This window comes from Rhinatrema bivittatum, chromosome 10, assembly GCF_901001135.1.
Source record: "Rhinatrema bivittatum chromosome 10, aRhiBiv1.1, whole genome shotgun sequence".
In the NCBI taxonomy this organism is placed as follows: Eukaryota; Metazoa; Chordata; class Amphibia; order Gymnophiona; family Rhinatrematidae; genus Rhinatrema; species Rhinatrema bivittatum.
In genome coordinates, this window is record NC_042624.1 from 87709107 (window position 1) to 87730601 (window position 21495).

General features: G+C 41.9%; 1 long non-coding RNA gene across 3 annotated transcripts in view; it reads right to left on the reverse strand.

The window, feature by feature from the left end:
• The window catches only part of LOC115100205, a 270704-nt gene that overhangs the window by 8282 nt on the left and 240927 nt on the right, over positions 1-21495 (reverse strand). For 2 of the 3 annotated variants that reach the window (XR_003858997.1, XR_003858998.1), the window contains 2 exons: positions 11765-11833; positions 6872-6989 (listed from right to left, as the gene is read on the reverse strand). This is a non-coding gene — a long non-coding RNA (uncharacterized LOC115100205). Of the gene's footprint in view, positions 1-6871; positions 6990-11764; positions 11834-21062; positions 21122-21495 lie in introns of all 3 variants that reach the window. The other variant, XR_003858996.1, reaches the window with a different exon arrangement.

Genomic DNA, 21495 nt, shown 5'->3' on the forward strand with positions numbered 1-21495 from the left:
ACCTGTATCTGAATTTCTAACTTGCATTTCGCTTGGATTTCAGAAGGTTAAGTACCCGACTAGAACCCTCCCCCCCCCCCCCCCCCCCCGACTTCAAGTCATAGATGGCATGCTGAAGCACCTGTGTTTTACTCTTCCCTCTCTATTGCATACAAATTTTAGGGTGAACTCACAAAATAATTTGATAAAAAGTCACTAACAGAGCCTTGCAAAAAGATTAAGTGTGTTTATGCCCATAAATATCATGATCACACTTTTCTTGTGCACAGAAACCTGAAAGTGCGTTGGCTAAATAGCGTGGGCATGCTTCTTACGGAGAGCATGCTAAATAGTGTGTGTGCGTGGCAAATCAATCATGCTAATGCTTAGTTCTCGTCTCTACTTGGTTCATCCTGCTGGCTTCCAAGGGATATAAAACTAAGCGTCATACATGAGGAGTATTTGTCAGTGCAGAAGAAAGAAGTGTACGAGCCTAGTACACTCCCACTGAGGAGAGCAGAGAAGTCCATGAAAGCAGAAAACTGACACGAGTACATGGTTTAGAACACTCTTGTGTGTCAGCAAAGATCTTCAAAGTGTGGTATCAGAGAACATGGTTGAGGACAGAAGGGGATGTGCAAGGGTGAGACCCAGAGAGGAATCCGGCCATTCATTCCCCCCCTCTGTGACCATAGTATGCTACTGCCTCAAAGCTCACAGACATCATCAGATCTGCACTCAAATCAAAACAACTGATCAGTTGAAAAAAAGCTTCAAAGGCTGACTTGTCTCTTTAGTCTCAAGCCTCTGAATGCCTACAGTGGTCTTTGACTACACCAACAATGTCAATGGTAGCAAAAATCTTGGACAACCCATTGCTTGGAAATAACATAAAAGTATATGATGGCAGAGAAAGCCCCAAATGGTCCATTTAGTCTGTCCAGCAAATTGTTTAGGGTATTAACTGCCTTTAGATGTAGGTTGCCCCCCCACAATGCCTTCTACTAGGGGTAATAGCTGCCTCTCTGTGCATGTTAACCCTATGCAGAAATTTTACACCTAAAGTTAGCACAAGTAACCCCGTTTCTTCATTTCCATTTCCTTCAGAAAAGAAAGGTGAATTCATTTTAGAACTGCTCAAGTGTGTCTCCTCTTCATCATTCTCTCCCTTTCCTCCATTTTTCACTGGCACCCTGTGAAAACTTTCTTTACACATCGGATGAGGAGGAGGACGTGAGAATGACTGACTGCTGGAATCCCCTTCCTTAATCTCTTGCTCCTGGGGGGAGCACCCTCCATCAAATGGGAGGTCCCCCTGCTTTGTGTCTAGCTAGAGTACTGAACTGAGCACCCCTACAAGAAAGGCTGTTATGGACAGATATTCAAATGGCAATGGAAGAAGAGCCTGCCAGACCAATTCTTCTACTATCTCTTCACTTTTTTTTTTGCAACAAAGAATTCTCTGTGCGTATCCCGAGTGCTGAAAGGGGTATGGGATGTACACAGAGAATCCTGAGTTGTGAAGAATTAGCAGCTGGGTCTGTTTTAACAGAATGTACTTTCTTCCTCCTCTGCCTCTTTGGAAGACATCTGAGGCTCAAGGAGTGTAGTGAGTCTCCTACTTCTTCCCTGTGCACCTAAAAGCAATGTCCATGTTCCAGGCTTCCTTATATACAGCACAGAAACAGCAGGAGGAGTAAAGTAGACAAATGTAACCGAGCATGCTCAGACTAGTGTAATCATGCTACTTAGTTTCCCCTTAGTAAATAAAAGGATCATGTTATCACCAAGTCCTAGCAAAAGTACTAAATATAGTGTCTGGCTAGCGAACTCTCACTAAACAGACTCGCAAATATTTTCTTGCACATCTTAAAGCCTTCTAAGGTGCATGGTAAGATTTTCAAGCATAGCTCATTATTTTTAACATAGAAGGCCTTAACCTTCATGTTGAATTTTATTGCATAGCTTCCTAAATATTCTGAAAGTTCTCCTGCTTGTGTCTTTTATTGTTAAGAATATAGAGCACACATAAAAATTCTACCTTTTCATAATTATCATTATTTCTCTATATATGCACACATGTAAAATCAAATCATTGTTCATCATTACTGTATATTGGTTTCCAACTGGAAAAGTTTTGTATTTGTGATTTTGAATTGATGAATGACTCTCATTCAGCAGCAATATTAATTACTTCCTAGTAAGACACTAATGACTTTTTTTTGTTCCACTAAACAGCAGTTTGTTAAATTATAAATTAGCCAGCGCTAAACAGTTTGACTTCCTCAGCTACTTTCCACCCTGCTCCTTATGTAATTGTATTATAGTGAATCGAAATTGTTTGACCAGTTGTGTTGGTTCCATCGGATGGAAGCAAAGCAAATTATTTTCCACATAAGATTAAACTATTTCCCTAAGCAGACATACCAACATCCTGCTTATGAAAGAGTATATAAACTACTGCAATATATCTCAGTATGGTTACTAAAATGTTCTATTTTCTGCAATTTTCTATTCTGTCACACATCTACCTGCTCTTTAATGCCTTCCGGATTCTACAGAAATAAAAGGTTAATGAAAACAAAAATATATAAGGTGATACTTTTTTACTGGACTAACTTGATACATTCCTTGACTAGCTTTTGGGAACTAAAAATCTCTTTTTCATATCAGAATTCAAATGAGCAAAAGATGACATTACCAGGAAATATAAAATAGTGTGGTTGCCATGTGTGAATCGTAAAAGGCATTCCAATGATAAAGGACAAGGAAAAGAGGTGGTGGGGAGGGGAAGGAGGGGTTTATTTTAGGCTGAGAACTGTGTAGGCAGGGCCCTCAGGGAATGCAATCATTTTGAATCCCTGATGGTTGGGGAATGACATTAAGCAAACCATTGTCATGGCCTTCACTAAGCCCAAATTATGCAAAGCAACTTTTCTTTAAAATCTTACTTAAAGAACTACCCCTTATATAGTGATAGCTAATAAATGCCCTATCTGGCCAACCTAAATCAGGTACGAAAAGATCATTTTCACTCATTGAGAGATCACGTTCGCCGGGCTCAGTTCAGGGTATTCAGCAGCAAGGCTGGCTGGCATGGCGCGTCACAGCTGGGTCTTTGTCAGGCTTGTGCATTAAAACCTTCATAAAAGATAATAGGCGTTACTCTTATGAGCGGCATCATTAAACACAGAAGCCATCAGGATAAGAGTTTTAGAGCCGGCTTTGAAGTTATTATGTCATAATATCTGGCACTGGAGAAGTATTAGACGGACGTTTCTTTGATGGTCCTGCATATCTATTTATAAGAGCTACGTGTATCCAGATCTAAAGTAGAGGTCCACTTAACCATGAGAATGTTTCTATATAGAGAAAGGAGGTGCCTTCCCACTGTATCTGAGTTTACTGTCTCTGACTTTTAAAACAGCTTGTAAGATTTTTCTAACTGTTCTATTATTTTTATCAGTCGTCTTGCTAAAGCCCCAAGAGATTTTCCAATATGAATGGCACTTTCAGCCTGCTTTTCTCCAAGTTGTACTGCTGGAAGTCTGTCATAGTAAAGCTATTGTGCTTAGTTTCAGTTAACAAAAGTCTTTCTCATTCGTGTCTTTTCACTAATAGTGCCTGTAGCACCTTCATATTCCCTGAAGACCTATGTTCTTTTTTCTAAAATTGCTATTTCTTTTTTAAGCTCTCCTGAAACTGGCTTTCCTGAGATTTGAAGCAAAGGTAATGCTCTTATTTCCTAATCACAGCCTTTGAAGCAAAAATGTCAGGTCAGGTTCCTTATTAGGCTCTATTGCTTAATGTCGCATTCCTTAATAAGTTCTCTAATATTCATAATCTCTGCTTCAGTATTTTGACAAAGTAGCATATCTCCCAGTAGTGAATTACTGAGTTTCTGTATTGAACTGAGGACATTATGTACTAGTATTTCTGTTTCCAGGCTAATAGGAACATGAGCTTGCCATGTTATATTTTGTATACTAAGTAGACTGGCCATGGACAGAAATAAATCTTTCTTGGAGTAAGCATCATAAATAATGGAGTAATATGCTTTAAAAGAATTGATTTTTGTTTCTCCATATATAATGTCACTCCAGTTCACTTGCTGAATGAGATTTAGATAAAAGAGTAGTGGAAGAAAAAGGAGAATGTAATAGGGATAAAGGTGCAAACCACCTATAACTAAATGCAGAAAAAGGTTAAGAAATACTTTAATAACATATAAACCATACAATAAAATAAACTATACAATAAATAAACCTCAGCATGAAAAACAAATAGTAAAACATTAAATAAATCCACTGTTAAGGACGTGAACCCTTGGGCCAGCTGAGAGTGATGTTGAAGCACCGTGGAGGACCCACAGTGGACATCACAGCCAGGAGGCGGCGCTGGAGGAGGAATCCAGAGAAAGCTTCACCACTAGAAGCCCGAGGTCCCCCCAGGAGGAGCCCGTAGGGACCTGGGCCTCTTGACCTTAGGTGTGATCCTATGCGACCATGGACCAGAAAAGCAGTCCGATGAGATAGTCCAATGACTAGGCCGAGCCCAGGAGGTCAGAAGAGACTTCATCCTTGGAAGCCTACGGCCCCCCTGGGAAGAGCCCGTGAGGACCCGAGCCGCTGGGACTTAGGCGAAACCTCCAGGCGAGTGAAGAACCGGATACCTGCGGAACGGAGAGAGCTGAAGTAGGAGTCAGAGCACAAAGTCAGGTCAGGAGTCAGAAGTCAGATGTCGGAAGCCAAAACCAGGAACAGGAGCAGAAGCCGGAGTCGATGAACAAAGCAAGGTCAGGAGCCAGAAGTCAGACGTCGGGAACAAACAGGAACTGGGAAGCAGGAAGCACAACTAGCTACTCCGAAGAGTGAACCTCGTTGCAAGGCAAAGCTTTGGGCCAGCTGCAGGGTTTAAATAACCCTGCCAGCGACTGACGTCATCTAGGTCTGGGTTTAGTTTTCCCACGTTGGCCCCTTTAAATGACGGGCCTCCCGCGCACGCGCGCACATGCGCCCAAGGGGCGGGGCCAGCGTCCGAGGATCGGCGGCATCTCCCTCGGTGAGGGAACACCACGGCAGGAGCCAGATCGGGCCTACCTGGCCGGGGGAGCTTCCCAGCGGCCCGGGCCAGCCCCGAGGTAGGTGGAGGGACTGGGGCATGGCCCGGGACCATAACACCCACTAATAAAGAAATGGTTTCAGAGTAAAACTGAAGTCCTGAAATGGCCGTGTTTCAGCAACAGGTGATTGCTTCAGGGAAAGTTTTAAAAGACATAATTCAAATCCTGTGCTGAAAAACTGTGGTCATGATACTCTCAAAAATGGATGAAGGAATGCATTCTAGAATAATTATTTGTAGTATTCCCCTATTGAAACCCACAATGTCTTCTGTGGGACTCCTTCTCATTGAAGAGTGTCCCATTTCTTACTACCAATGTGACCTAAAAGCGAAAATGTGGCTGCACCTGCAAGGTACTGTGAATAATCACACAGCCCGTGATCCCAGGATACTTTCACTAGAATGTTTGTGCAAGGAGGGTAGACTCCATCAAGGAATGGGAAACACTGAGCAGTAGGGTAGACGTTTCTGCTGTGTATAAAGCAGAAAACAGAAGGAGCGTGAGACAGGAAGAAAAATGCTCGTCAGTGGGACTTCACACTCTTGAGCCAGCATCAGCGCCTTCTCACTCAGACTTACATTTAATAATTGTATAGATTATATAGTAAAACATTTCTTGATATGCTGTATTAGCCTTTGCCTGTATTTATGTGTTTTATAGGTGGTTTGCACTTTTATCTCTTGTATATTCCAGTTTTGTTTTCTAGTCTACTATACCTTTTTTTTTTTCTGGTTTTCCCCTCGTGTCTCTCTTCCATTAAGTAGTATACACTTTGGTAAAGAGTTACTAAGTTGAATGCTCCTCCTATGGATGGACTGCTTCAGTCTTAGGATGGAACTAGACCAAGCAGCTTCAATAAAATGCAATGACTGCCCCACTGGAGAATATTAACACAGTAAAGTATTTCAATTGTTTGCCTGTTTTTATATCAGGAGTACATGTTTTCTAGATCCATTTTAAATGTCCCATATTATAAATTAAAATCAGGTACCATGATCAATCCTTATCATTGTGAAAGGGCTCAACTGGTAATTACATCTTCATCTATAATACTACTGCTGCTCCAACACTATTTATGAACCTTGAGGAATAATATACAGCCTCAATCCAGAGGGTTTAGGTTTATGATGTTCTGTATTGTTAAGATGGATCTCCTGCAGGAGAACGATAGCAAAAGAGCTCTTCATTTCATAAAGAACAAACTACCTCTTAACTCTTGAGTTCATGTCTATAACATTAAGCAAGCACAATATATTTTAAGGAGGTCATATATATAAGTAATCATGGTATAGTAAAGTTATACACTTTGCCTCTAATTCCCTAGCAATGATCAAAATATCCAATCTAAAATAAACATTTTGCCAAGTCAGTAAAATAGAACCAACACTGAAAACTGCTCTTCCCTTAAACTGGACCAGGGAAATATTAACTATTCATACCAATATCTAAGTACTAGTGGTTTGGTCTTCAGTGCCTATATAGGTAGAGACCAAGGGATCAGCACCAATAAGATTTTCATCACAATGGCTAACAAACAGCTGTCAGTTCATTTTGACAGAGGGACCACAAAGATGACTTCCCACTCAGGATATTACACTGCTTCCCTCTTGTCAATCCCTTTAGAAGCCCTAACCCAATATCAAATGAGAATATAGAATGAAAAACACATAATGAAGTAAACTGAGTGATTTGGATCAGCTTCCTCATTAAACCCAGGGAGCTTATAATTTTGGTAGTATGAGTATAAAAGTGAGAAAAAATTGTATTTACCTTCTCCTTCATGAGATAGAGGAATAACTCAGCTAAGACATCTGTCTACAACAGTTGTGCAACCAGTGATTTTTAGGATCAGCCCATCATCATCAAATCAGTCTTTCATCCTCCTGCACTAGATAAATGAGTATCAGATGTAACTGGGCATTAAAAATAATTGTATAGCAAGACAGTAAAACGCTTTAGGCAAAGAAATCATTACATTAATTAAATGTTATTTCATAGCTCCCCCTTACTTTGATCACCTTCTTCAAGCATCACACCATTTCTTAATCTACTAAAATAACACTTTGGAGTGAATTTGTACTAATTACATGAGTGTGGATCTCAGAAAACTTCATAGGAAAGGGCCTGATTTGTTGATTCAGCTATTTAAGAATATAAGAACATAAGAACATAAGAAATTGCCATGCTGGGTCAGACCAAGGTCCATCAAGCCCAGAATCCTGTTTCCAACAGTGGCCAATCCAGGTTAAAAGTACCTGGCAAGCACCCAAACCTAAGTAGATCTTATGCTACTAATGCCAGTAATAGCATTAGTCAACTTATTAATAGCAGTTAATGGACTTCTCCTCCAGGAACTTATCCAAACCTTTTTTAAACCCAGCTACACTAATTGCCTAAACCACATCCTCTGACAACGAATTCCAGGGCTTAATCGTGCATTGAGTGAAAAATAATTTTCTACAATTTGTTTTAAATGTGTTATTTTCTAACTTCACGGAATACCCCCTAGTCCTTCTATTATCTGAAAGAGTAAATAACAGATTCACATTTACCCATTCTAGTCCTTTCATGATTTTGTAGATCTCTATCATATCGTCCCTCAACCATCTTCTCTCCAAGTTCAACAGCCCTAACCTCGTTAGCCTTTCCTCATGGGGATCATAATGAAATCATACATTTGAATCTGACTATAAGCTTCTTAACTGTGATGCAGCTGAGATATTCATAACATGGACCTTTCATAAAGAAATGAATGTGTGAACTGTTTGTGCTGTTTAACCAGCAGCTAGCATAAAAGGAAGGGAATCAGGAAAGCTGCTGAATTTATTTTGAAATGCATTATAAATACTATGAACTTTAAAAAAATTACCCTTATGCAGTGTTGTAATGCAGTGCAATTAATTCAATTTGCATTTATTTGAGAATTATACAAAAAATGTGATATTACATTAATGAACAGCAAGTACTTTACTGGATGATGGGACAGTGCAATTTAAAGCTGAATTTGTTTCAAAGTGGGCATCCCTTTCTGTCTCATTTCCTGGGCATATAATGATAATTTGTCAGGCATTTGTTTATAGCATCTTTCTCTTGTTTTCTTTAGAAAAGTAAATAAAATTGAAATCTTATATTAAAGCAACATTTACTATAATTGTTTGTACTAGGGTTCTCCAATGGAATCTATTTATAGCCAACAATATTCATATCTTGGGTAATATAGTTGTAAACACAATTGGATGATGGATGGAAGCCTTCAAGCTAGCTATATTTCAAGTCTATTTCTTTTGAAATATTTGTGTTTTTATTAAGTAATATTTCTAAACTATAGTTGGCATTTCAAATATAAGCAAAAATAAAAATGAATGCTTGGCCCCCTTCTTGTGTTCTGTGGATCCTTCATCTTGTTTCTGACACTTGCTTTTAAGTTTGTAGTGCCTATCCTTGTGATGCCCTTAAGGAAATGTATTCTAGTTTAATGAGTTCTTAGTTTTATCTCCTTGTTTTCAATGAATGCATGTCCATTTTCTTTAACTTTCAGATCTGTAGGCTATATTTTTGCAAGGCTATTGAGTAGAGGGAAGCAGTTCCAAAGAGTGCTACCAAAGTGGTGCCTAGCCTGTAATGCTTAAGGAACCTAAGATGTACTCTGTAGAACAGAGGTTCCAGAATCAGGTTTCAGGATATCTGCAAAGAATATACATGAGATAAATTTGCATGCAATGGAGGCAGTGCTTGGCAATCTATCTCATGCTTATTCATTTGGATATCCTGAAAACCCAACTGCCTGGATAGGACAGGTTTGGGAACCACTGATCTAGAAGAAAGATGGGAAAGAGAGATATAGTAAAGCATTCACATATTGCTTTCTATAGAAAAAAGCTTCATGGATAAGGGGTCATGATATCAAATTGGGCGGAGAGAGACAATGTAAATGTGAGGAAATACTTTTCTTTTTCTGAAGAGCTAGTGTAGGGGTAAGCAGCTCCAGCTTTTGAGTGCCACTAGTTGATTGGGTTTTAAGATATCCATACTGAACATTCATGAGATGCATTTGCATGCACCACTTCCATTGCATACAAATACACCTTATGCATATTCATTGTGATATCCTGAAAACCTGAATGGCTTGCAGCAGTTGAGGACTGGAGTTGCCCATCCCAAGTGTATGAAATAGACTGACAACAGAGATGTGCCTGGAAAAACATTTTTTTTTTGTTTTCCTTTAATTTGGAGGAGGGGGAGTGTTTTGCTTTTAGCATGCATTGAATATTTTTTGTGCATACTGAATCCATTTAGTGCACTGCTAAAATACATTTAGTATATGTGACAATGATTTATCATGCACTATTATTTTAGTGCATACTAGGAAACGAAATGAACAAAGCAAAATAAAAGTACATCCTAGTGGGGAAACAACAGAACTGTGAAAGAATTCAAGCATGCTTGGGATAGATACAGAAGGTGGTAGAATTGGCAAGGGCAAGAAGAAAAGAGGATTGGAGCTTCAAGAGGCATCTGGGGTGAATTGGGCAGACTGAGTGGGCGAAATTGTTCTTATGTGCTGACAATGATGGTGGTATTCTCTTACTTTATACCCATTTAAATAACTTGTCTTTGTAGCCATATTTTCTCCCAGTTTAGTAATAATTTTGGTATAATGAAATAACCAAATCTGCATGCTGTGTTTCGCATGTGGACTAAGTCCCTTATGTTCCTGGAAACTCATCGTGTGATTTGTGTGCAATGTCAGCTGCTTAGCACTCTGTGCATCTGAACAGTCTTTGTTTCTGTAATAACTACAGTTAAGCTCTGTGCTGAAAATCTTAAATTTCATCCATTATAATCCTTTAATCCAGGGGCACTCCGGTCCCAGAGTATCACATGCTGGTTAGGTTTTCAGGATATCCACACCGAATATGCATGAGATGTATTTGCATGCGCTGTCTTTATGGCATGTATATGCATCTTATGCATATTCTTTGTAGATATCCTGAAAGCTCGGCAGACTTACCGTACTTGAGGACCCAAATTGCCTATTCCTGCTCTAATCTTTCTCTAGCATATGGTGATCCATGCTGCACTTCTTTTTCACATTATTTTCAGCAAGCATCAGCAATGTATTGCATAAGCCAAAGAATAATAATTTTCTTTAAAACATCTTAAGCAAGAAAGTTTAACCCTGTGTCCTGATCCACTCCCAGGCATAGGGCTCATGGGGAGGCTCATGGCCTAGAGCAGGTCCCATGACCTCCCAGGATTCTCACCTGGGGGAAAAAGAAGTCTCTCTCTTTCAGGGCCCTTAGCTTTTTCCTCTCTGGCGCTCATCAGCCCAATCAAAATCCAGCAAGCACCACATGGACATCATAGCTTTTGTTCACAATAAAATTTCTTTACTGGTACTGATGGCAGATAAAACAAAGCCCAAGAAAGGATACACCAAAGGCTAGTGCACCACACGACAAAGTCCAAAATATCCCAAAATAACTCTACTTCACAACAGTATGCTGCACTCCCAAGCACATCAGCTCTTATAGGAAGAAACTCTTCCTCTATTGGCCTTCGTGGTACCTCTTTTGTAATAAAGAAGAGGCTGGGAATTGCAGGCCAGTTAGTCTGACCTCGGCGCTAAGTAAATTAATGGAATCACTGCTAAACAGAGGATAGTACAGTTTCTGGATGCAAGATCTGAGGCATCATGGTTTTAGCAGAGGTAGATTTGACAGATGAATCTGAACAATTTCATTGACTGGGTGACCAGATTGCTGGATCAAGGGAGAGCGTTAGATGTAGTATGTTTGGTTTTCAGTAAGGCTTTTGATATGATTCTGCATAGGTGACATAAATAAACTGAGTCAAAAATTGGGGTGAGATTATTCTATGCACGAACCAAGAACAGGATTTGGGGGTCATTCTGTCTAATGCTCTGAAGAATGCAAAAGAGGTGGATAAGATGAGAAACTTGGGATGGTTTGCGTGGAGCCTGTGTTACCATGTCTATGCTAGCTTTCATGCGGCCATGGTGGTGCAATATCATTCTGCTTGTCTTAAAGCCGGATGTAATACTGGTGTTAAAACCAGCAGATAACTCGTATTACCAGGCTGGTTTTAATGCTGGTTAGTATATAGACCCCATAACGTTTTTTTTTTTCTGTTGAAAAAGATAAATGTGCTAGAGAGAGAAATCAGAATGCCACAGAGAAAATATTTTTGTGTCTGAAAACTGTGCAAGGAAAATGCAGTACACTACTGACCTTTACAATATCTCCACTTACCACAAACAGATTGCCTGTGTGGTTCTCTAGCCATTTGAGGCAGCGAGTACCCGTAATGTGCAGTATCTATACATTATTCCATAACAAATCCAGACCCAGTTAGAAATACAAGAAACAGATAACTGGCAGGAGATGTAGCTTTCAAGCACTCTACAGGCAACAAAATAAATTAGATAGTGGAAGACAAAGAAGAATGTGTGCTCGAGAAGTTGCCAGCATCGTTGGCTCCCCATTTTTAATAAGGACAAGAAACAAGGCAAAGGAAAACAAAACAGGAAAATCATGGTTTCATCAGTTTTATCTACTTACTGGGATATATATTTTTACAACAAACACAAGAGATGTCAGAACCATGTCAGTCAACTTTACCTCCTACTCCTCATTCACTTACATTCCTCGTAATGCAGAGTCTTGGTTTTTTGCTAGTATTTAGGTTTCAGACACACTGTCAGTTAGTTCCCTAGGGAGAAAGAAAACATTAGGGGAACAAGGAATGTAAGTCCTAAAGTATTTTAAGCCAGAAAAGAAAAGAAACAGCATGACATAGACCATATTAAATACGTCTGGAGAGATGATCTCTGCGGCAGGTATGCATTTCTTTCTGTAAAGCCAGTGAAGTTATTGTTTGCAGAGTCTATATTTTTCTATAATTGGATGCCAACTATTTGTATACTTATATTTTTCAAGAGCAGGGAAAGAGGTAGAGTGAAGACTGTAGTAGCTGATTTAGCAAGTTGCCCAATTAGCCTGACGATGAAGAGTTTCCTCGGAACTTGAATGGGTGCTGCAGGTGGCAATGTTACCTGGCCAGAAAACTCTTAAGAAAACAAGGAGTCTGTTTGCCAAGTTGTCTTTTACAGAAATTAAGCTGTAAAACTCCCCTTGACAGTCCTGCCTTAACAACCTGCTGAGAAGCAGAGGTGAGAAATGAAGCAAAAGCACCCGGGTGGGGGGTGGGGGGGGGGGAATTAAATAGTGTTCAGCTGACGTGGTGGAATGGAAGTGGGGGTGTTATACAAAACCACAATTACCAGTGTGTGTTGCTGAATATTGATTGCCATCATAATGATGAACAGAGATTATAAACCTACTATTTTAAGAATTTTATGAAAACACATGCAAGGTCGATGCAATACCATGTGCTGGCCGCAGTGCATGGCTCAACACACAATTGGATGCGGGTGCATAACCCCTGATGGAAAATGGAGGTTAGCGCATCCAAAATGCGCGCCCAATAGAGCGCGTAGCTAATAGCACTCATCACATGTAAATTCATGTTAAGGCTATTAGTTATTTTCCCCCGATGCAAAAAACAAAATGTGCGACCGACATGCAAGTTTTTACTCTCAAAAATGAATGCCTGACCTGGAGCAGGCATTAATTCCTTAGGATCCCCAAATGTTTACAGAAAAGCAGAAAATACTGCTTTTCTGTACTTCCTCTAACTTAATATCATGGCAATATTAAGGCAGAAGAATTGAAAAAAAAATGTGCCAGCGGTCAGGATAGGAAAATGGATGCTCGTAAAATGGAGCATCTGTTTTCCTAACCCACGGGTGCCCAGGAGCGGGTGCCACCTCTCCTGGGCACCCGCTGCCGAGGAGGTGCTAGGAGTGCACAATTTCCCCCTAATGCCTCCTTTTTCCAGTGGCAGGCCATTTGCATATTGCATCAGGTGTCCCGGTGAGGCCGATCAGTGTACATTAAGAGAGCAGGTGCTCAATCATGAGCGCCTATTTTCTGTGGTGCCAGTATTGCATTGGCCTGAATGTGGACAATTTTCAAAGTTCTTTATGTGGGGAAATAGGCCTGTCTGAAAATCACCCTGTACGGGTTTCCCTGTTGAATGCACTTTTAGCCAGGTTAAGAAGAGGAATATCCAGGGGTGATTAGGTCGAGAGAGGAAGACAGCATGTGTGCTTGACATGTTCAAAAGTACACATGCTGTTTTGCCGCCTTCCTTGGTCACTCGTATAAATAGGAGGTACAGAGCACCTGTGCATGTTTAGCATGCATGCTTTGTGCAAGCTAGTTCTCAAAGAGAAACTACTGAGGATGTAACTCTTTGAATATTAGCCAGTGCAAAGTGTGGACGTTGCCAGCAGGGCTTAATGTCTGACGGAACAGTCTGGAGCAGTGTTCTGGAATCTTTCACAGGGGCTTGTGACAGAAGAGACTAAGCACATTGATGCTCCCACATCCCCCTCCCCCAAGGAGTTAGAGGAGAATGGGCTGCTCAGCCGAAGCTGAAGATGGTGGGCAGATAGATTCCCCCAATCCCTGAGAAGGCAAAGAAGAGCAGTGCAGGTCTTTTTGGCTTCCCCACCCCCACCACTGAACTGATTTATTTTCAAAGATTTATTGTCCGCTGTATTACCAATTTCTGTTCATGGCGGAGAAGAGTGATTCCTTCAATCTGAACTGCCCTTACCCCCAGATGAGGAAGGCAAAGAAAATGGGCAACCTGGGATCAAAACTAAAGGACCCCCCCCCCCCCCGAGGAGGTGCAGGAAAAGCCAACAGCCCTTCCCTCACAGAAGCAGAGACCAAGGTTGAAGAGAGGGAGTGGATCAATTCCACTGTGGAGGCAAAGAAAGCAGGCATTATAGACTGATCTGGCTCCCCTCCCTTAAGATCCGGAGAAGAAAAGCAGAACAGGCTGATCTGACCCTCTCTCCTCCACAAAGAAAAGGCTGAGGAGAAGAGCCGCGTGGAAAGCAGAGGAGATTCAGCAGCCATTGCTGCTACTGCTGCTTCTGTAGAGTATTGGCCAGAGGGAGAGATGCTGAAACTGAATTTTTTAGGGAAGACAAGTAATTAATTCCTTTCTGTAATGTGTGAGGTGGTAGAAATTGTTGACCAATAGCACAGATGCTTGAGGGACACAAGAAACTGTGTGTGTAATTGGGGGGCGGGGTTAGACTCTGGGACTCAATGACCACTGGGGGGATTGGTGTGAGGTTGAGATGATTGAGAACTGCAGGGAGGCCATGAGTGTGTGTGTGTGTGGGAGGCAAAGTAGGGAATGGAGGAACTTGGGGAGATTATTTATCTATCTATCTATCTATCTATTTATTTATTTATTTATTTATTTGATTTGATTTGATTTAAGGTTTTTTTGTATACTGTCATTCGTGAAACAAATCACGACGGTTTACATCATATACAATCATAAAAGCAAATCATAAAAATGGAGAGCATGGTGGCAGTGGTAGGGCTAGAGTTGGTAGATACACCTCCCACCTAAATAATTGGTTCTCCCCTCCTTTGCGACCATACAGAGGTAGCCCGATCTCTTATCTAATCTCCAGTACAGTGTGGACCTGCTCTCCCAAGCCTCCCAATCTCCCCCCTTCTCTCAAGGTCTGATATGCAGGCAGCAGGAACAACACATGGGTGAATTTTAAAATCCCTACGTGCGCCAAAGCCAGGAGGTACGTGTGTGACTCGGAGAGGTGCGCACCATGCAGATTTTAAAACTAGCGCGGGTATGCGTGTATCTCCCGGAACGCGCATACAAGTTTTTTTCAACAACAGGGGAGGGGCATGGTCTGGGCAGAGCATGGGTGGACATGGGTGGGCCGGGTCTGTAGCATGAATGCAGCATGTAAGTATTTATGTGCACAAGCACGTGCCGGGGTCCCCTATCTCATAACTTTACTTCTGCTATGGACGGCGAGTAAGTCATGTAACAAAAAAAAAATATGCTAGTTAGCAGGGTTTTAAGGATTGGAGATAATAGGGTAAAAGGGAAGCAAGTTAGCTAGGGGATTTAGGAAAAAGGCCTATTGCGTCACCACACGTACCCACTATAATTCCCCCCACTTAAGCACTCGAAACGGTATTCACGTGCACATGTGGATGTCAAAATAAAATTGTATATGCATGGATAGTCAATTTTATAACATGTGTGCATATATGCGCGTATGTTATAAAATCGGCGTGTCCCTTATGCGCACACCAGTAAACGCGCGCACATGTGCGCACGTACGCAGGTCTTAAATTTTAATTCTTAATGTCTTATGTTCGGTTGCCCTGCAGGACCAGTCTCAGGGCAGGAAGCATACAGATTCATAAAGATTTCATGTTTCATACTGTGAGATTGGCCCCACTAGGCAGCAGAATATGACGAGGGATTAAATGCTTCCTTTTGCTGTCAGCTGGATGGGGGCAGGGAGAAACGGATCAAGAACAATCTTGACATGTCCATGTGTTACTTTGAAGATGGGGGCTGTTTTTCTTCCTCATTGGCCCCGGTGAGAAGAACAGGACTGACTGCACTCAGCATGGGCAGATACCCAAGATGCACCACTGAATACCAGGAGCAGGACCCAACAAGCCCCTGTTAATATTAGGGGTGGGGTTCGGATGTTGGACAGGGGATGGAGAGAGTGCTTAGTAGGGATGTGTTTTTATTGGAAATTAAATTTGAAATTTCAACAATATTTCCTATTTCCTTTCATTTCTTACTGAGAACAAAACTAAAGAAAAACCAAATGAAATTTTGTGTATTTTTATTTTGTTTCTTAAAAAAAAAGAAAACGAAAATACAGGTGCAAGCAGGGCCCAGGACCTCTCCCCAAAACCCCCAACTACTGCAAAAATGCCATCCCCACTTACCCCATCCACAGACCCCTTCAGGGGAAGGAGCAATCCCCAGTCATTCCTGTCCTTCTGATGCTTTTCCAAATAATGGCACTGGCCAACCTAATGCCAGCGCCAATTTATAGTAGGGAAGAAATGGCCCTAGCCTTACCACGAACCGCACTAATGTGAAAAAAAAAAGGACTTGTGGCACAGGATCCTGCCTGTGAAGGGGAGAGGGGGAAGGGGAGGCAGAATGCCTGGAGGGAGGAAAGAAGAGGAAGGGAGAAAGGACCTTGAGGGGATGTGGAGAAGATGATAATGGAAGAGGAAAAGAATGCTTAAAGGGAATAGAGAAGGAGAATACATGGAAAGGATGCAGAAAGCAGGTACACATGAAGAAAATGCCTAAAAGAAGGGAAGAGAGCGAGAGCAATGAAAGAAAAAATAAATAAGAGATAAACAGAGATAAAATATTAAGGGGTAGATTTTAACAGGTGCGCATGCGCGTCCATGTGTGCGCGCTATCCGGTACGCACACATGGGTGTGCCGATTTTATAACATGCGTGCACGATGCGAGCAAGGGGGGGTGTAGTTTACTGCAACTTTCGCATGGCGACGCATCGCAGCCTTCCCCTGTTCCCTCCCAGTCCGCGCCAATTAAGGAATGGACTGGGAGGGAACTTCCTTACCCTCTATCCTAACCTCCCTTACCCTTCCCCCTCTCGTCTCCTCCCCATCCCCTAAACCTTTTCCCTTCCCTTTACTTTTTCTTATTTTTTTTTTGCTTTACTGATTCAACGGAGCGGTAGCAACTTGCGCGTGCCCTCACTCCCTTCTCCGGCACAGCAGCAAATGGCCGCTCTGTCGGCCGCCTCCAGCCCCCCCCCCCCCCCGGACCACCCTTTTTTCTTTGGCCCGGCACTTCTGCGCATAACGGGAGTTACGCGTGCGGCCGGGCCCCTTCTAAAATGCGTGCGGCACGCTCAAGGCCCGGCCACACGGGTAACCTCTGTTTTTTTTTACGCGCGACAGCCATTTAAAATCAGCCCGTAATTGTAAATTTAAAAAAAAAAAAGAACTCCAAAGTAAGTGAAGAGAAGGTGGAAGAAAAAGAGAAAAATCACTGACTCCTAAACGGTTTTGACGGTCTCCTAAATATTCTAACTATATTTCCACCCCACCTTGTGGCCCCCAGGCCCAATTTAACAGCTGCAGCTGCGGTGCGCCAGTGCACGGGTGAGGCTGGTTTTGAAGTCACTTTGGGCCGTGCATTTATCTGACACCTGGCAACCCTGATCAGGAGGACACCGGCAGAGCAGATTGGGGGAAAGAGGTGGAGTGGGGTAGAGGGAAAAGGAGGGTGGGTTCGGGGACTTGGGTGCTGGTGGGAGCAGGGCAGCTGAGGATGGGGCACCTGGTTGAAAGTGCATGAATTCTTTGCAGCAAAGCAAGCTACTGAAACTGCCCCTTTAACTTGTACATGCACAATGGTCTACTCTACACTGTATTCATTCTGGGTGATATACCCCACCAAATGAATAAGGAGAGAGCCTTAGCAAACAATGGATTAACTCGGCAGAGCAAGATAAGTGGAGTGCTCAACATAAAACGCCATCCAACCAAATTTGTTTTTTGCATCTAAAGGCCAACTGGCATATAAAATTCATGTTTTACTAAACAGTAACTTGTAAAATATATATATATATATATATATATATATATATATATATATATATATATATATATTCATGAGATATTTGGCACTCATATGAAAAGATTAATCCAAATATGTAACTTTGTTCTCCAACAGGAGCTCACGGACAGAAACATATTGACTTCTGTAGATTGCTTGTGTAAATCCAGCCTCAGGTGCCGCTGTATAAGAGAGATCTTGACAAATTAAGGTCTCTCTTATGCTTAGGGAAGAATAGGAAAGCAAGTTGCAGCAGACCACCTTCCGCACTATCACATAACCACCCAAATTATGCTGATATCTTTCTTTACATTTCCCCTGCAAAATTTGCTTAAAGAGAATTACTTTTCAAAGGGATTTGAGCAGGTAATTGCCCTACTTGAAATTAATCATCTTGGAGAGGCTAAAAGTACACACAGGTTATCACAATGCATGCACTTTTAGCTAGATGAAAATGAGCCAACCTTACAGGGTGTGCTTAGGTCAGGAAGAAAAATGTCCATAGATCTGATTTTGAAAACTATCCCCCGATCGGCCGCCTGCAGAAATAGTAGGTGCAAATGTACATGACAACTTTTGTATATGTCAATCATGCAGGCAGGGTCAAAGAAAAATGATACAGGTAGCTTCCCTTTGAAAATTAGCTACAAGGAATGTGACGTGTTGTGTACGAAAGTCTGCATACCCTGAAATAACGTGGGCTATTCAAAATTGTCCCCTTGAAGGGCAAGTACTGATTTTCCTTCCAGCTCATCTTTTTTTTTTTTTTTTTAATTCTTTCTGATACCTCAATGGCTTGGATTTCATTTGCAGCATGTGCAGAATGTTAGGCATTAATAGGAAAGGAAGAGAAAATAAAACAGAAGATGATATAATGCCTCTGTATGGATCCAAGATGTGACCACAACCTGAGTGTTGTGTGCATTTCTGGTCGCCCCATGGAAAAAAGATATAGCAGAACAGTAATAAAGGTGCAGAGAAGGGCGACCAAAATGATAAAGGGGATGGTACGGCTCCTTCTGAGATGAGGTTAAACAGAATAGGGCTGGTCAGTCTGAGAAGAGATGGCTGAGAGGAGATATGATAGCGGTCTATAAAATCATGAGTGGGGTGCAATGGGTAAATGGGAAACAGGTATTCTAGTTTCTATTAGTTGTAGGACCAGGGGACAAGCCTTGAAGCTATACATAGCACATTTAAAACAAATTAGAGAAAGTACTTCTTCACTTGGTACACAATGAAACTGGGACATTTTGTTATGACAGGATGTGCTGAACGCAGTTAACACATTCGATTTAAAAAGGATTTAGGCAAGTTCCTGGTGGAAAAGTCCATAAATCACTATTAGCCATGTGAAAATCATTACTTATCCTTTGTTATGAGCAATATGAAAGGGGTCTATTCTTTGGTATTGGGTACTCGTGACTTGGATTGGCCACTGTCAGAAACAGGATGCTAGACACGATGGAACTTTGGTCTGACCCAGGATGGCATTTCCTATGTTATACTCTCTGGTTTCTATTATGCTTTATATTTGCTTCTTTAAAACTAACTTAACCACAGATAAGGAACATTATAGACACCTCTCCTTCAGAAAACTAAGGATAACAGAAATCATAATACCTAACAAAGAGGCCTAAGTAATAATGTGCATTAAAGATCACACAACGTTAACCTGTTTTGAACATGTAGTTGTGAACTTCGTGGCCCATTTAGTAACCTTCAGTGTGTGGTAATGCACGTTAATGCATGTTATTTATCATGGCTCCCATTATTGGCAATGGGGCTTATTCACTAATAAAACACAATAACATGCATTGTAGTGTGCTTTCTCTGCCTAATGCCAAATGTTGGTGACATTAAGGAAGCAAGTCTGCATATCTGAAAAGGAATATTGAAATTCATGCATATTGTAATGAAGCTGAAAAGAGAGAGTAGATACATCTAATCCCTAAACATTTGTGCATTACACAATTTTCTGAGATGAGCAGGGCCTCAGCTGTGGGTTATTGTTTTCTTTTAATGTTGATTTCCAATACAATGCCTTTTACAAACTAACTGAAAATCTTTTCAACAGAAATTTTTCGGAGTCCTGAATTTGGGTGAATTGAGTCCCTAGAGATAATTTTTTCTTTTCCCTCCATTAACAAGCACTGGAACCCTGGAGATGTTATAGAAATTCTGCCGTCTCTGAGTGCTCAGAAGTAATCCTTTGTTAACTCCGCATGTTAAAATATTAAATTGGGGAGATTAACATCTGCATTCAGCGAAGCGTTCTTGCACTTTTTTTTAATTTTCCAGAAAACTCTCGAAGTCCCATGGGTGCTGTGGCTGTTTTGGTGGAATACTACCTTCAGACTGGAAGGGAGCAGAGACGTTTTCTCTCTGCAAGTCTTCTCCTCGTCTTACCCTACAACGCCGCGGTGCGCTCCTTATTTGCATCATGGTTCCTTCACATATGCCCGGCAAAGTTCTCTTTGAATGTGGCGGCTTAAGTTCCTATTTTTCTTCCCGCGCTGCTCTTTTTGACTTGTATCATCCCCAATCCATTCTGGTCCAGGGCAGGGAGGCACATGGGGAGGGCCACGGACCACTCAAGACCCATGTCCCCGGGGGGGGGTCCGCACAGAGAAGAAAACACATGTTTTCACGATCCTTAGGATTTACTCACTCGGGGGGGATCTTCTGTCAGTCACACCAAAATTCACACTTTTTCCAAAACCCTTAGACGGTAACTTTTAAAATGACGCACGGGCGCACTTTGGTGCATGTGCGTTGGCCCACACCTAGATACGTGGCCATCTTATAAATTGTGCACGCATGTTATAAAACATCCTGACTGCACGCACATGTGCACCCAATTTTAAGTGGGTGTGCACCTATGCATGAATATTCCTCTTCTACCACATAAGTCAGGGAATTTTTAAAAGGGGCACTCATCCTCGCCTTTGCCAGTTTCACCAGTTCATCCAGCAGTTTTCACAGTTAACAGCTAGCTCCTCCAAACCCCCTTGTTGAAAAGCTTACCCCCCCCCCTCGCCCCCTCCCCCGCCGTTACCCCAGACCCTTAAAACCCCTCAGGTACGTCTATTTTTTTACTTTTTTTAATTTACACCTCATCTCTAGCAGAAGTAAACTTACGAAGCAAGGGATCTGGGAGCACGCTTAGGCGCGCGAGTATTTACGTGCACATCTCTTGGCCATGCCCTGAAACCACCATGGGCCACCCAGACCATGTGCCACCTCGCCCCTTTCTGAAAACACTTGAGATGTGCGTACAGCGGGAGATATGCACGCAACCGGGTGGCTTTTAAAATGTGGTAGTCGTGCGCAAGCCTGACTTGTGCGCATGTCTCCCGATTTTAGCACATGCTGGAATTTTAAATCTCCCTCTTAAGGTTTACTCACCCTGGGCGATCTTCTGCAACACCAGTCCGTCACACCAAAACTCACTCCTCAGTCCAGCACTGTTCAATGAGGAAAAATTGTACTGACAAAAACCGGTGGCAAATAAGGAGTTAAAAAATCAGCACACATGGAATAATGCACAAACACTATAACAAAAGTCCACGGCACAAACGAAAAATCACAGTCTCTACCCAACTCTTCCTCAAACAGGTCAGCTCTTTAAGTAAGGTACCCTCTCCTAGGAACTCCACCCTGGAATTCTGAACTCCTGTGAATTCGTGCCTCGTGTGACTTTCTCAATGGGAGACAGGCCCTCGGTGGGAGAGGGCTTTACCATTACCAGGACGCCAGGGCTTGGAATCCTCACTCCTCCTCAGCTCTCAGCAATGCACCCAAGAATGATTCCATCACTTACATGGGAGAGTGGTGCTCT